The sequence below is a fragment of the Cervus elaphus genome, chromosome 11 (assembly GCF_910594005.1).
Source record: "Cervus elaphus chromosome 11, mCerEla1.1, whole genome shotgun sequence".
Lineage (NCBI taxonomy): Eukaryota > Metazoa > Chordata > Mammalia > Artiodactyla > Cervidae > Cervus > Cervus elaphus.
This window is the reverse complement of record NC_057825.1, coordinates 11,839,906-11,853,799: the sequence shown is the minus strand read 5'-3', so window position 1 is coordinate 11,853,799 and position 13,894 is coordinate 11,839,906. Positions and strand designations below refer to the sequence as shown.

At 41.0% G+C, this 13,894-nt stretch overlaps 1 protein-coding gene across 8 annotated transcripts in view; it reads right to left on the bottom strand.

Moving 5' to 3' along the window:
• Positions 1 to 13,894, bottom strand: part of DENND1A (DENN domain containing 1A) — a 523,231-nt gene that overhangs the window by 407,941 nt on the left and 101,396 nt on the right. The window lies entirely within an intron of this gene.

Here is a 13,894-nt window from a genome sequence, read left to right as displayed (position 1 = left end):
AACATCCACAAACCACAAGTTCCAGGAAACACTACTTTTCTTTGTTGCTTTGTTCAGCCGCTAACTCATGTCTGACTCTTTGCAACCTCATGGACTGCAACACACCAGACTTCGCTGTCCTTCACCATCTCCTAGAGTTTGCTCAAACTCACGTCCATTGAGTCAGTGATGCCATCAAACCATCTCATCCTCTGTCACCCCCTTCTCCTCCTGCCCTCAATCTTTCCCAGCATCAGGGTTTTTTTCTAAGGAATCAGCTCTTTACATCAGGTGGCCAAAGTACTGGAGCTTCAACTTCAGCATCAGTCCTTCCAATGACTATTCAGGGTTGGCTTCCTTTAGGATTGACTGGTTTGATCTCCTTGCAGTCCCAGAGACTCTTCTCAAGTGTCTTCTCTAGCACAACACTTTGAAAGCATCAATTCTTTGGCACTCAGCCTTCTGTATGGTCCAACTCTCACATCGTTACATTACTACTTGAAAAACCACAGCTGACTACACAGGCCTTTGTTGGCAAAGTGATGTCTTTGCTTGTTAATATGCTGTCTAGGTTTGTTATCGCGTTATTTGATCTGATAATAGCTATTCTATTCCATTTCACGTTTTAAAATTCACTTCGTGGTCCACTAAATTGATTTCATTACCCACTAGTGGGCCATAACCTATAGTTTGAAAACCACTGGGAGGCCTTTCTTAATGCTTAGGGGGAAAAAAAAAGAAAGAAACTAATACCAGAAACCCATTATGTATCACATAATATGCAATAAGACATTGTTTGTGTCCTAATTTAATTTTCACACCAACCCTATTAGGCAGGTAATGTTCATTGATTTCAACAAATATTCATCCCTTCAACAAATTTCCTGAGTACTTATGTGTCGGGTACTGTGCTAAACTCTAGAAATAACTGAGCAGTGAGCAAAACATGCTATCATCTATGACCATGAAAGAAAGATACTAAACGAGAGGTAAATATTATAAAGAAAAACCAGAGCATGCTATGAGAGCACATAATATACAGACCCAACTTACACTGAGAGATTATAAAAGGTTTCCTGAATATCACTGGAGCATAGACTTCAAGGAAGCAAACGAACTAGACAAAAGTAGGGGAAAGGAAAGTGGTGTGGGCAGAGGGAACAGCAGTGACTGGAGGAAGTCCTGAGGCAGGAAAGAATTTGGGTCAAAAGAAGAAATAAAGAAGGCCAGTGTAAGGATCACTGAGCACAAGAGAAATGAAGCCAAGGACAAAGTCTGGTGTCAAGCCATGTAGGATCTCACAGGGCACATTAAGGACTTTAGACTTCATTCGGGGGTAAAAAGGAAGGCATTGACAATTTTTGAACAAGATGGAGTGGAAGGCAGGGAAGAGGATCAGATATAGGAGAATGAACTAGAATTAGGCAAAGCTGAATCTAAGTTTAGTTAGGTGGCCACAACAGTAGTCTGAGTCATACTTTTCTCACTTCAACACAGATCATGGCAATGGAGGTGAAGAGAAGTTAGGAGACTTGAGAGGAGGTAGAATTGAAGAGATAAGAGTGAGCCAGTGACTACAGAGATCAAGACAGAGACAAGGAGACATCGAATCCTAGGTTTCTGGTACAAACAACTCTAAAATGGGCAAGCTATAGAATAAAAAATTTGGGTGGAAGATCCCAAGTTCAGCTTGAGATGCCTATAAGGGGAAATTCAGGAAGAGCCATGCAGCAGACAGGGAGTTATCACATACCTAATAAATGTCAAAGACAGACTGGAATCCTGCCAAGACTACTGAACACTGAAATCAAAGTTTTTTCACAGCATTAAAACAAAGATGAGATTTATGATGATGACAATGATGAATATGATATGCATTGACTAGCAGTTATTGAACTTCTTGTTCTACATATTCACAACCACTCTACTGAAGCTGCTGAGGCCTAGAGGGATGAACTGTTCGGCAGAAGTTGACAAAGAAGCAACACCAAGATTAAAACTCAGATCTAGAAAGGCTCTTAAATTCTAAATCATGGTGTCTCTCAAATCCAGAATGGGGATACCAATATCTTCAGCTCCCAATCACCTGCCAACAAGAGAATGAAAGTTCTTTGAAGATAGAGCAGAACTGATTCATCTTTGTGAACACTACCACAATGCCTCATTAGTGGTCTGCTGAATACAATGTGAAGAAGTATGCACTCAACTTGATGTTAAATCAATATTTTTTTATATTTGGAAAATCACCAACAGATTCCATATTATTAACTTTTTCTTTCTAATGTATATGCTTTAAACCCAAAAGGTGAAAGATGAAGTTGCTCAGTCACGTCTGACTCTTTACGACCCCATGGACTGTAACCTACCAGGCTCCTCCATCCATAGGATTTTCTAGGCAAGAGTACTGGAGTGGGTTGCCATTTCCTACTCCAGGGGATCTTCCTGACCCAGGGATCGAACCAGGGTCTCCTGAATTGTAGGAAAATGCTTTACTAACTTTTTTTCCTAATGTATATAATGTAAACCCAAAACACTTAGTTAACTTTTGAAACTGTGAGGGTCACAAAATAAGTGAAAGATGTCAAAATGACAAGAATGCTCTTCCAGACAGGTTACATATACTATGCAATTTTTCCCTGACACCAGCACACCTTACAGTCTATATCTAAGGTAGTACTAAATAAGCTATTATTTTGTTTTAAAAGTGAAGGTTTTAGCCATCTACTCTAGAAGAAGAGTAAACAATTAGAAAATAAAACAAAACTCCTCTACTAACCAGAAGTTTGGTCTCTGGAGAAAAATGTTAACTTCACTGTGTGATTCCAAATGTTAAATTCACTGTGCAGAGTGAAATTTCAGCTCAAGAACACTGGTATTACTTACACATCTTATATAAATCTTACTTACAACTAGAATGACTGAAATTAGTTCAAAGTTGATTTCATGGTATGTCCTATAAGGAGACCTTCTAAGAAAGAAATCTTGGCTCCATTTACCCAATAAATGGTGAACAGCTTTTAAATGTGTAGGAGGCATGTTTACCATACTTCATAGACTCTAAGAAGCCACTGAGAGCAAGATGCACCAGTCTATTACTATGCCTGACAAAAAAAAAAAAAATTAAATTACAGTATAATGGCCTATCATGTAAAATTAGATTATTTAGTTCTTTAGAACAGATTTTTTTCATCTAACACTACTGTACATACCTAATAAACAGCATATAAGCACAGTAATGGTGGCTCAGACAGTAAAGAATCTGCCTGCAAAGAAGGAGACCCAGGTTTCATCCCCAGGTTAGAAAAATCCCCTGGAGAAGGAAATTGCAACCCACCCCAGTATTCTTGCCTGGAGAACCCCAAGGACAGAGGAGCCTGGGGGGTTACAGTCCATGGGGTCACAAAGAGTCAGACACGACTGAACAATTTCCAAATACAGTAACTTAATGGAAGTATTTCTAAAACTTCTTCACATTCAGAGAGCAACTCTTCTCAATCACTCTTCAACTCAAAATTCTCAAACCAGGCTGCTTCTAACAATATCATCCCCTGTGCTACCAGGAACACTTGGTGATACAGCTTTTTTTTTTTTAATGTTCTACTATCACCTCCAAGACTTTTTTCCCAAGCTGCTGATACTCATTCCACAATGAATGCTGACCTTATTGGAGGATCTCAATAGAAAGTTTCCAGATGAAAATCTAGATTCATATTCCTTTCTCAGACGGTTCTTAAATGTCAATAGTTGCAGGTGCCCAGTAGTATCACCTGGACTAAGAGCCAAGTTCTTCCATGCTTCAGCAATGACATCAAGACAGCTGCCTGGCTTGCACTGATTATAAGACCCCATCTATTGTAAGATGCATCGTGATTTCAGACATTAAAATAAGGGCGAAAATGTGTCCCAGAAGTTATGGAATAAGGTAATCTGGTTCTAACTCTACAAGATGGCACATTTATCACATGAAAGTCTCATCTGGAAAGGAAAACGTGGTTGATTGTAATTTTGTACCCAACTGTTCACTGCTCCTTCCTGGAGAGACTATACATCCCTGACTATTGGCATATGACTTGCAGAATGCCCTTCTCTGCAGAAGTAGTGGCCAAAGAAATGTGAATGTGAGTGATCTGCACCAATTCGCAGCCAAAGCTGTCCAGGCCATTATGTCTCCATTGTTTCTCTTTTCCTTTCACCATAAGAGAGGCATGTCTCATTTGAGTGCTGCTCCTTCAGTCTGGGTCCCTGACTGAGATACAGAGCTGACCCTGGAGCAGAGCTACAAAGAAAACACACTGTGGGAAAGTAATAAACTTGTGTCTCTCAGCCACAGAGATTTCTGGGGTCCTTTCTGTTAATTTAAGACAGAATAACCTAGGGAAAGTTTATTAGAACAGAATATTCCTGATACGAACTCTAAAAACTTACGTCCAAATGGCAGGGCCACCAACACTCCTCTAAGCCACCACGTTCTCCCCTGTAACCTACTATGTGGCACACACTTCCCCTTTGTCATGTACTTCCAGACGAATTGTATCAAACCACTCCTCACACCACACTCCATGCTACTCTTGGTTCTTTTGCTTAAGTGTCTCAGTACTAGATCTCCTCTTCACATTCTCATCTTGCTCCTCAGGCTTGATTCAAGATACCATTTTCCATTGAATCCCCAATGAATCTTTTCTATTCTCTGCCATGGCCTGCCATCCCATCTGTCGTGTCTCAGAACCCACCAACTTTCACACATATCCTGTGGACAACCATCTCACTCCATCAGATGGGAGTTTCAAACACAACTCGATTCTCGTGGTTGGAGGTCTATCAAGAAGTACTTTAAAAATCCTCTTTCAAACTGAATATGACCCAAAGCAATATGAAAATAAAACAATTAAAACAATGTAAAGTATGACTCTAGAGCTAATAATCTAAAGCTAACTTAAAGGTGGAAAATAACTTCTAAAATTCTAATAAATCCGCAATTAACCACACAGTATGGAATGAAAATTCTGCACTGAGATTTAACAAGAAATCAAAACTTATAATGTATGGCAAACACTGTACTTGGAAAGTGTTTTTTCTTTTGAAAAATAACCAAATACAACTAATTGTGTAGGTGGATTCACATCCAATTATTTATGCATACAAAATTAATTATAGGTTTCTACAGTCTACAGTACATATATATACCCACATAATACTGATTTGAACTTGTTTCTCTGTCATTTAGATTTCCTGTGTACTTGCCATTTAACATCAAGGTACTTGTTACCCTCAAGTCTAAAGTCTGAAAGAGAAGGTGGACTAGAACAGGATTATTTACTGCCTCAAGGAAAAGATTCTGTTGTGATCTTGAACAAATTAATTAATGTATTCAAACATCTGTTGACTCACAAGGTAAATGGGGGTAGTACCATCTTCCTCAAGGAATAAATGTTATGACTGTGAAACATAATAACTTAAACCAGTGCCTGAATAAAGGGCTCCATTTTTAAAAGCTAGCTGAATTTCTACTCCAGTAAACGAAAACTAGAATTTAGATCTATGTTTCTATTCAGAAAAAAATAGAACAGATGAATACAATATAAAAAAGAACAACCACTCAAAGGCATCAAAGAACTACCAAAAAGATACCAAATTACATTGAGCCAAGATCCCAGAGATCCTTTAAAAAAGGTTTTTTCCCTACGTTTGGGGCCACATTTCTCCTAAAGGTGTGGGCTGATTTGAGGAAAGGTAGGTAAGAGGCTAAAAGGTGATCACAGTTTTCAAATCACCAACAGGTTAACAGGATGAAACTGAAATTCAGGGCTCATAAAAGGGAGATCAGGCTTCTCAGGTGTCATTGGTGGTAAGGAAACCACCTGCCAATGCAGCAGACATTAGAGACATGGGTCAGAAAGATTCCCTGGAGGAGGGCAGAGCAATCCATTCCAGTATTCTTACCTGGGAAATCCCATGGACAGAGGAGCCTGGTTGGCTACAGTCCATTGGGTCACAAAAGAGCCAGACATGAATGAAGTGCCTGAGCACACACACAAAAGGGAAGTAATCTCAGGAAGCACCTCGGGCTTTCGGTAGGAACCCTGAATAATTACACCTTATGATAAAAATTCACTTCAGCTCACTCGATCAGTCATGTCCGACTCTTTGCAACCCCATGAACTGCAGCACGCCAGGCCTCCCTGTCCATCACCAACTCCCAGAGCTTGCTCAAATTCATGTCCATAGCATCAGTGATGGTACCCAACCATCGTATCCTCTGTTGTCCCTTTCTCCGACCTTCAATCTTGCCCAGCATCAGGGTCTTTGCCAACGAGTCAATGATTCACATCAGGTGGCCAAAGTATTGGAGTTTCAGCTTCATCGTCAATCCTTCCAATGAATATTCAGGACTGATTTACTTTAGGAGTGATGGGTTGGAATTCCTGGCAGTCCAAGGGACTCAAGAGTCTTCTCCAACACCACAGTTCACACTTGATCTTAGCCAAAAGGCCGAGAAGCAATAACACCACAGTTCAAAAGCATCAATTCTTCGGCGCTTTATGGTCAGCTTTCTTTATGGTCCAACTCTCACATCCATGTATAACAACAGGAAAAACCATAGCTTTAACTTAGGCAGACTGTTGTTGGCAAAATAATGTCTCTGCTTTTTCATACACTGTCAAGGTTTGTCATAGCTTTTCTTCCAAGGAGCAAGCATCTTTTAACTTCAAGGCTGCAATCACCATCTGCAGTGATTTTGGAGCCCCAAAAAATAAACTCCCTCACTCTTTCCATTGTTTCCCCATCTATTTGCCATGAATGGATGGGACTGGATGCCATGATCTTGGCTTTCTAAATGTTGATTTTTAAGCCAACTTTTTTTGTTTCTCCTTTTTCACTTTCATCAAGAGGCTCTTTAGTTCTTCTTCACTCTCTGCCATAGGGTGGTGTCATCTGCATATCTGAGGTTATTGATATTTCTCCCAGCAACCTTGATTCCAGGTTGTGCTTCATACAGCCCAGCATTTCAAATGATGCATATAAGTTAAATAAGTAGGGTGACAGTATATAGCCTTGACATACTCCTTTCCCCATTTGGAACCAATCTCTTGTTCCATGTCCAGTTCCAACTGTTGCTTCTTGACCTGAATACAGATTTCTCAGGGGGCAGGTCAAGTGCTCTGGTATTCCCATCTCTTTCAGAATTTTCCACAGTTTGTTGTGATCCACACACGCGAAGGCCTTGGCATAGTCAATAAAGCAGAAGTAGACATTTCTGTGGAACTCTCTTGCTTTTTTGGTGATCCAATGGATGTTGGCAATTTGATCTCTAGTTCCTCTGCCTTTGCTAAATCCAGCTTGAACATCTGGAAATTCACCATTCACTGCTGAAGCCTGGCTTGGAGAATTTTGAGCATTACTTTGCAAGTGTGTGAGATAAGTGCAATTGTGCAGTAGTTTGAACATTCTTTGGCATTGCCCTTCTTTGGGACTGGAATGAAAACTGACCTTTCCCAGTCCTGTGGCCACTGCTGAGTTATCCAGATATCCAGTTATCCAGTTATCCACTGCTGGCATATTGACAGCAGCACTTTAACAGCATCGTCTTATAGGATTTGAAATAGCTCAACTGGAATTCCATCACCTCCACTAGCTTTGTTCGTAGTGATGCTTCGTAAGGCCCACTTGACTTCGCAGTCCAGGATGTCTGGCTCGAGGTTAGTGATCACACCATCGTGGTTATCTGGGTCGTGAAGATCTTTTTGGTATAGTTCTTCTGTGTATTCTTGCCACCTCTTCTTAATATCTTCTGCTTCTGTTAGGTCCATACCTTTTCTGTCTTTTATTGTGCCCATCTTTGCATGAAATGTTCCCTTGGCATCTCTAATTTCCTTGAAGAGATCTCTAGTCTTTCACATTCTATTGTTTTCCTCTATTTCTTTGCACTGATCACTGAGGAAGGCTCTCTTATCTCTCCTCATTATTCTTTGGAACTCTGAATTCAGATGGGTATATCTTTCCTTCTCTCCTTTGCCTTTCACTTCTCTTCTTTTCTCACCTATTTGTAAGGCTGCCATTTTGCATTTCTTTTTCTCAGGGATGGTCTTGATCACTCCCTCCAGTACAATATCACAAACCTGCATCCATAGTTCTTCAGGCACTCTGTCTATCAGATCTAATCCCTTGAATCTATTTGTCACTTCCACTGTATAATCATAAGGGATTTGATTTAGGTCATACCTGAATGGTCTAGTGGTTTTCCCCACTTTTTTTCAATTTAAGTCCAATACAAACAAGATGGTGGAGTAGAAGGACATGCACTCATCTTCTCTTGCAAGAACTCCAAAATTACAACTTGCTGCTGAACAACTGTCAATAGGAGAATGTTGGACTCCACCAAAAAAAGACACCCCACATCCAAAGGCAAAGTAGAAGCCCCAGCAAAATGGTAGGGGGGCGAAATCACATTTAGTATCAAACCCCATACCCACCAGAGAAGCTCAGCTCAAACAAAACCTAGCTTGCACCAGGAAACCCCAAAGAGACTGAGCACTCAGACCTGCCTTTTTTGTGTCTGAGTATCTCCTGTGGAGGTACAGGGTCAGCAGTGGCCTGTCACAGGGGTAGGGGCTCTGGGTGCAGCAGACCTGGGTATGGCATAAGCCCTCTTGGAGGAGGTTGCCATTAAGCTCAACACAGAGCCACCAGAACTTACACAGAACTGGGGAAACAGACTCTTGGGGGGCACAAACAAAATCCTGCGTGCACCAGAACCCAGGAGAAAGGAGCAGTGACCCCACAAGAGACTAACCCAGACTCACCTGCGAGTGTCCAGGAGTCTCAGGCAGAGATGTGAGTCGGAGGTGGCCTGCTACAGGGCCTGGGGCACTGAGTGCAGCAGTGGGAGCACAGGACCTTCTGAAGGAGGTCCCCATTATCTTCATTACCTCCACCACAGTTTGGCCTCAGGTCAAACAACAGGGAGGGAACACCTTGGCCCATCAACAGAAAACTGGATTAAAGACTTACTGAGCATTTACTGTGCTTTTGACTGTGTGGATCACAATAAACTGTGGAAAATGCTTCAAGAGATGGGAATACCAGACCACCTTACCTGCCTCCTGAGAAATCTGTATGCAGGTAAAGAAGCAACAGTTAGAACTCGACGTGGAACAAAAGACTGGTTCCAAATCAGGAAAGGAGTACATCAAAGCTGTATACTGTCACGCTGCTTATTTAACTTATATGCAGAGTACATCATGAGAAATGCTGGGCTGGGGGAAGCACAAGCTGGAATCAAGATTGCCGGAAGAAATATCAATAACCTCAGATATGCAGATGACACCACCCTTATGGCAGAAACTGAAGAACTAAAGAGCCTCTTGAAGAAAGTGAAAGAGGAGAGTGAAAAAGTTGGCTTAAAACTCAATATTCAGAAAACTAAGATCAGGGCATCCAGTCCCATCCATTCATGGCAAATAGATTGGGAAACAATGCAAAGAGTGAGAGACTTTGTTTTGAGGGGCTCCAAAATCACTGCAGATGGTGATTGCAGCCATGAAGTTAAAAGATGCTTGCTCCTTGGAAGAAAAGCTATGACAAACCTAGACAGCATACTCAAAAGTAGAGACATTACTTTGGCAACAAAGTTCTGTCTAGTTAAAGCTAGGGTTTTTCCAGTAGCCATGTACGGATGTGAGAGTTGGACCATAAAGAAAGCTGAGTGCTGAAGAATTGATGCTTTTGAACTGTGGTGTTGGAGAAGACTCTTGAGAGTCCCTTGGACTGCCAGGAGATCCAACCAGTCACCCCTAAAGGAAACCTGTCCTGAATATTTATTAGAAGGACTGATGCTGAAGCTGAAACTCCAATACTTTGGCCACCTTATGTGAAGAATCGACATATTTGAAAAGACCCTAATGCTGGGAAAGATTGAAGGCAGGAAGAGAAGGGAACAACATAGGATGAGATGGATGGATGACATCACTGACTCGATGGACATGAGTTTGAGCAAACTCTGGGAGTTGGTGATGGACAGGGAGGCCTGGCGTGCTGCGGTCCATGGGGTTGCAGAGTCACACACAACTGAGCAACTGAACTGACTGACTAGCTGAACATGGCCCCGCCCATCAGAACAAGACCCAGTTTCCCCCTCAGTCAGTCTCCCATCAGGAATCTTCCATAAGCCTCTTATCCTTATCCATCAGAGGGCAGACATAATGAAAACCACAATCACAGAAAACTAATGATAAAAATTAAAAGGAAATCATGAGTCCTCAAAGACTGAAGCCCATCTTCAAATGATCTTAATCTCTGACTGGCAGAGAAGAAGGATGGGGTGAAGGAACTGGAGATGGTTATTGCCCCAAACTAAACACTCTAAACTTCAAGCAGGACAAATACAACACAGTACAATTGGTGAAAACAAAAGATGAAGAGGAAAACCTTAAAAGCAGCCAGAAAAAAAATTACCAATGGAACAACAATAAGATTTATAACTGACTTTCCAGTAGAAGAAATGGAAGCCAGGAGACAATGAGATAATACCATTAAGATTCTGGGAAAAAATAACTGTCAAATTAGACATTTACACCCAATTAAAGTATCTAAGATGAAAGTGATATTCTGGGAAGAAGACTATGGGGCAACAACATGGTTTTTGAAACTCTAAATAATCATTCAAGTTCCTGTCCCAGAATAAGGTCCTATACTGAAGGGAAACGGGGCTGAAATTAAAATTGAACAGAAAAACTACAAATTAAGTAAAATTAAATTCTCATATAAATGAGCAACAAAAACATGTTGAGGTAAGATCCAATAGGAAGTTACAACAACAAAAACCAGAATAAGATTCAGGCTTATATTCCTACAGACAATGAAAGCATGTCAGAAAAACATGCCACAAAATAATCAAAACTGTAATATTCTATTTCAAAATAGTTAAAATGTATTAAGAAAATTGTACAAGACATGAAAGAATAGAAGTCAGAACTGTAAGTGTACAAAAGTAGCAATGAATTCAGGAAAGAATCAGAATTAAAAGAAAAAAATCATTTCAGATATGAAAACTAATTAGAGGAAATATGAAAACAAACACATATAACAGATAGAGCCTGAAGAGAAACATAAGTGAGGGTAGTGAGGGCAGGGGTAGAGGGAGCCCAGAAGAAATGAAGGAATAGAAAGGATTCAAAATAAAGTACCAAATTTTGAGGAGAGAGGCAAAGAAAATCAAACAGATAACATGAAGTGGAAGTCATTCAGTAGCGTCCAACTCTTTGTGACCCCATGGACTCTACAGTCCATGGAATTCTCCAGGCAAGAATACTGGAGTGGGTAGCCTTTCCCTTCTCTAGGAGATCTACCCAACCCAGGGATCGAACCCAGGTCTCTCACATTGTAGGCAGATTCTTTACCAGCTGAGCCACAAGAGAAGCCCAAGAATACTGGAGTGGGTAGCTTATCCCTTTCTCCAGCGCATCTTCTTGACCCAGGAATCAAACCAGGGTCTCCTGCATTGCAGGTGGATTCTTTACCAATTGAGCTATCAGGGAAGCCCCCAAACAGATACATAATTAAGGATAAAAAGAAAAAAGCAAGAGAAAAAAACACTAAAAAATACTTAATTCAAGAAAACTTGTTAAATGTAAAAAAAAATTAAAGCTTTGAAATTACATATTGAATGAACACACCAAGTACCTCAGACTATTAACCTAGAACATCCAACACCAAGACATAGTCTAGTCAAATTACTCAGCTTTGGACCAAGATGGAATAATTGTAATGACAGAATTTGCTTAAAGTCTGAACCAAGAACAAAAAACAAACCAAAAAGAAACAGTCTTCAAGACACTAGACATCAGGAAGTAAAGGACAGGAGTCCCAGAGAATGAGAGACAAATAAAGTAAGTCTATAGTTGCACCAGCTTGCTGTCAAAAGTTTCCAGGAGGGTGAAGCCAGGAGAATCCCACCAGATTCTTTCAGTTGAAGACACACAGCTGAGGAAGTTGAGGAAAATCAAGGTGGCCAAAGTTAGCAGGGTAGAGGACCAAAGAGGAAAGAAATGCACAGAGCACTCTGGAAATTCTCAGAGGGCCCCTCTTGACTATTCAGGATAGTGCTGATCTATGCAAGCATGTGAGGAAATTATCTAAGGATGGGGAAAAATCATCCTAGAGGATTAAAGGGAAGAATGTCAATACTTATACAAGGCCACAAACAGTGACTGTTCCTCCCAGCTAGACAGAAAAAACACTCATGATTCCCTGGATACTACCTAGAGTATAAGGAAGGGTTTTACCTAAGTTCAGTTCAGTTGCTCAGTCGTGTCCGACTCTTTACAACCCCATCAATCGCAGCACACCAGGCCTCCCTGTCCATCACCAATTCCCGGAGTTTACTCAGACTCATGTCCATCGAGTCAGTGATGTCATCCAGCCATCTCATCCTCTGTCGTCCCCTTCTCCTCCTGCCCCTAATCCCTCCCAGCATCAGGGTCTTTTCCAACGAGTCAACTCTTCCCATGAGGTGGCCAAAGTATTGGAGTTTCAGCTTCAGCATCAGTCCTTCCAATGAATACCCAGGACTGATCTCCTTTAGGACAGACTGGTTGGATCTCATTGGAGTCCAAGGGACTCTCAAGAGTCTTCTCCAACACCACAGTTCAGAAGCATCAGTTATTCGGCACTCAGCTTTCTTCACAGTCCAACTCTCACATCCATACATGACCACTGGAAAAACCATAGCCTTGACTAGATGGACCTTTGTTGGCAAAGTAATGTCTCTGCTTTTTAATATGCTGTCTAGGTTGGTCATAACTTTCCTTCCAAGGAGTAAGCGTCTTTTAATTTCATGGCTGCAATCACCATCTGCAGTGATTTTGGAGCCCCCCAAAACAAAGTCTCTCACTCTTTCCATTGTTTCCCCATCTATTTGCCATGAAGTGATGGGACCAGATGCCATGATCTTAGTTTTCTGAATGTTGAGCTTTAAGCCAACTTTTTCTCTCTCCTCTTTCACTTTCATCAAGAGGCTTTTTAGTTCCTCTTCACTTTCTGCCATAAGGGTGGTGTCATCTGCATATCTGAGGTTATTGATATTTCTCCCGGCAATCTCAATTCCACCTTGTGCTTCTTCCAGCCCAGCGTTTCTCATGATGTACTCTGCATATAAGTTAAATAAGCAGGGTAGTGGGGAATAATTAGCCCCAGATTAAATGTTGCTTTTGGCATTAACAAATCTTAAAAGCAAGACTACAAAGTATCAAATTGTTTCCAAGTCAATCAACTACAATGCTGGGAAAGATTGAAGGCAGGAGGAAAGGGGGAGGACAGAGGATGAGATGGTTGGATGGCATCACTGACTCAATGGACATGAGTTTGAGCAAGCTCCGGGAGTTTGTGATGGACAGGGCATGCTGCAGCCCGTGGGGTCACAAAGTGTCAGACATGACTGAGTGACTGAACTGAAGTGAAATCAACTATGCTTCAGAAAACTAGCTCAAGAATATTTACAGGAATACAAAAATATCCAGCATCCAGCAAGGAAAAATTCACTTTCTTTGGCATCCAATCAAAGGTTACCGGGTATACAAAGAAGCAGGAAAATACAAAGTAATTCATTATCCTGAAAATGTTAAGAAGCCACCATTTATCTTGCCTTTAATCATGAACAGAGACACAATGACCAAGTAGTATATCTCTGTACAAGTATTCCTACTAATAAATTAACGGATCGAGACAGTGAGTAACAACATCTATTAACATAAAGGGAGACAATTGGACATTCTGCACCTCCACATTAAAAAAAAAAAAAATCACCAACACCTATGTCTTGACAAAGAGATCAAACATGATTCTAATCAAGCCTTCAGGCCCAGGAGACAATTTGAAGAAAACACAAAGGAGAGAGGAACAAGTTAAAACACACCATGAG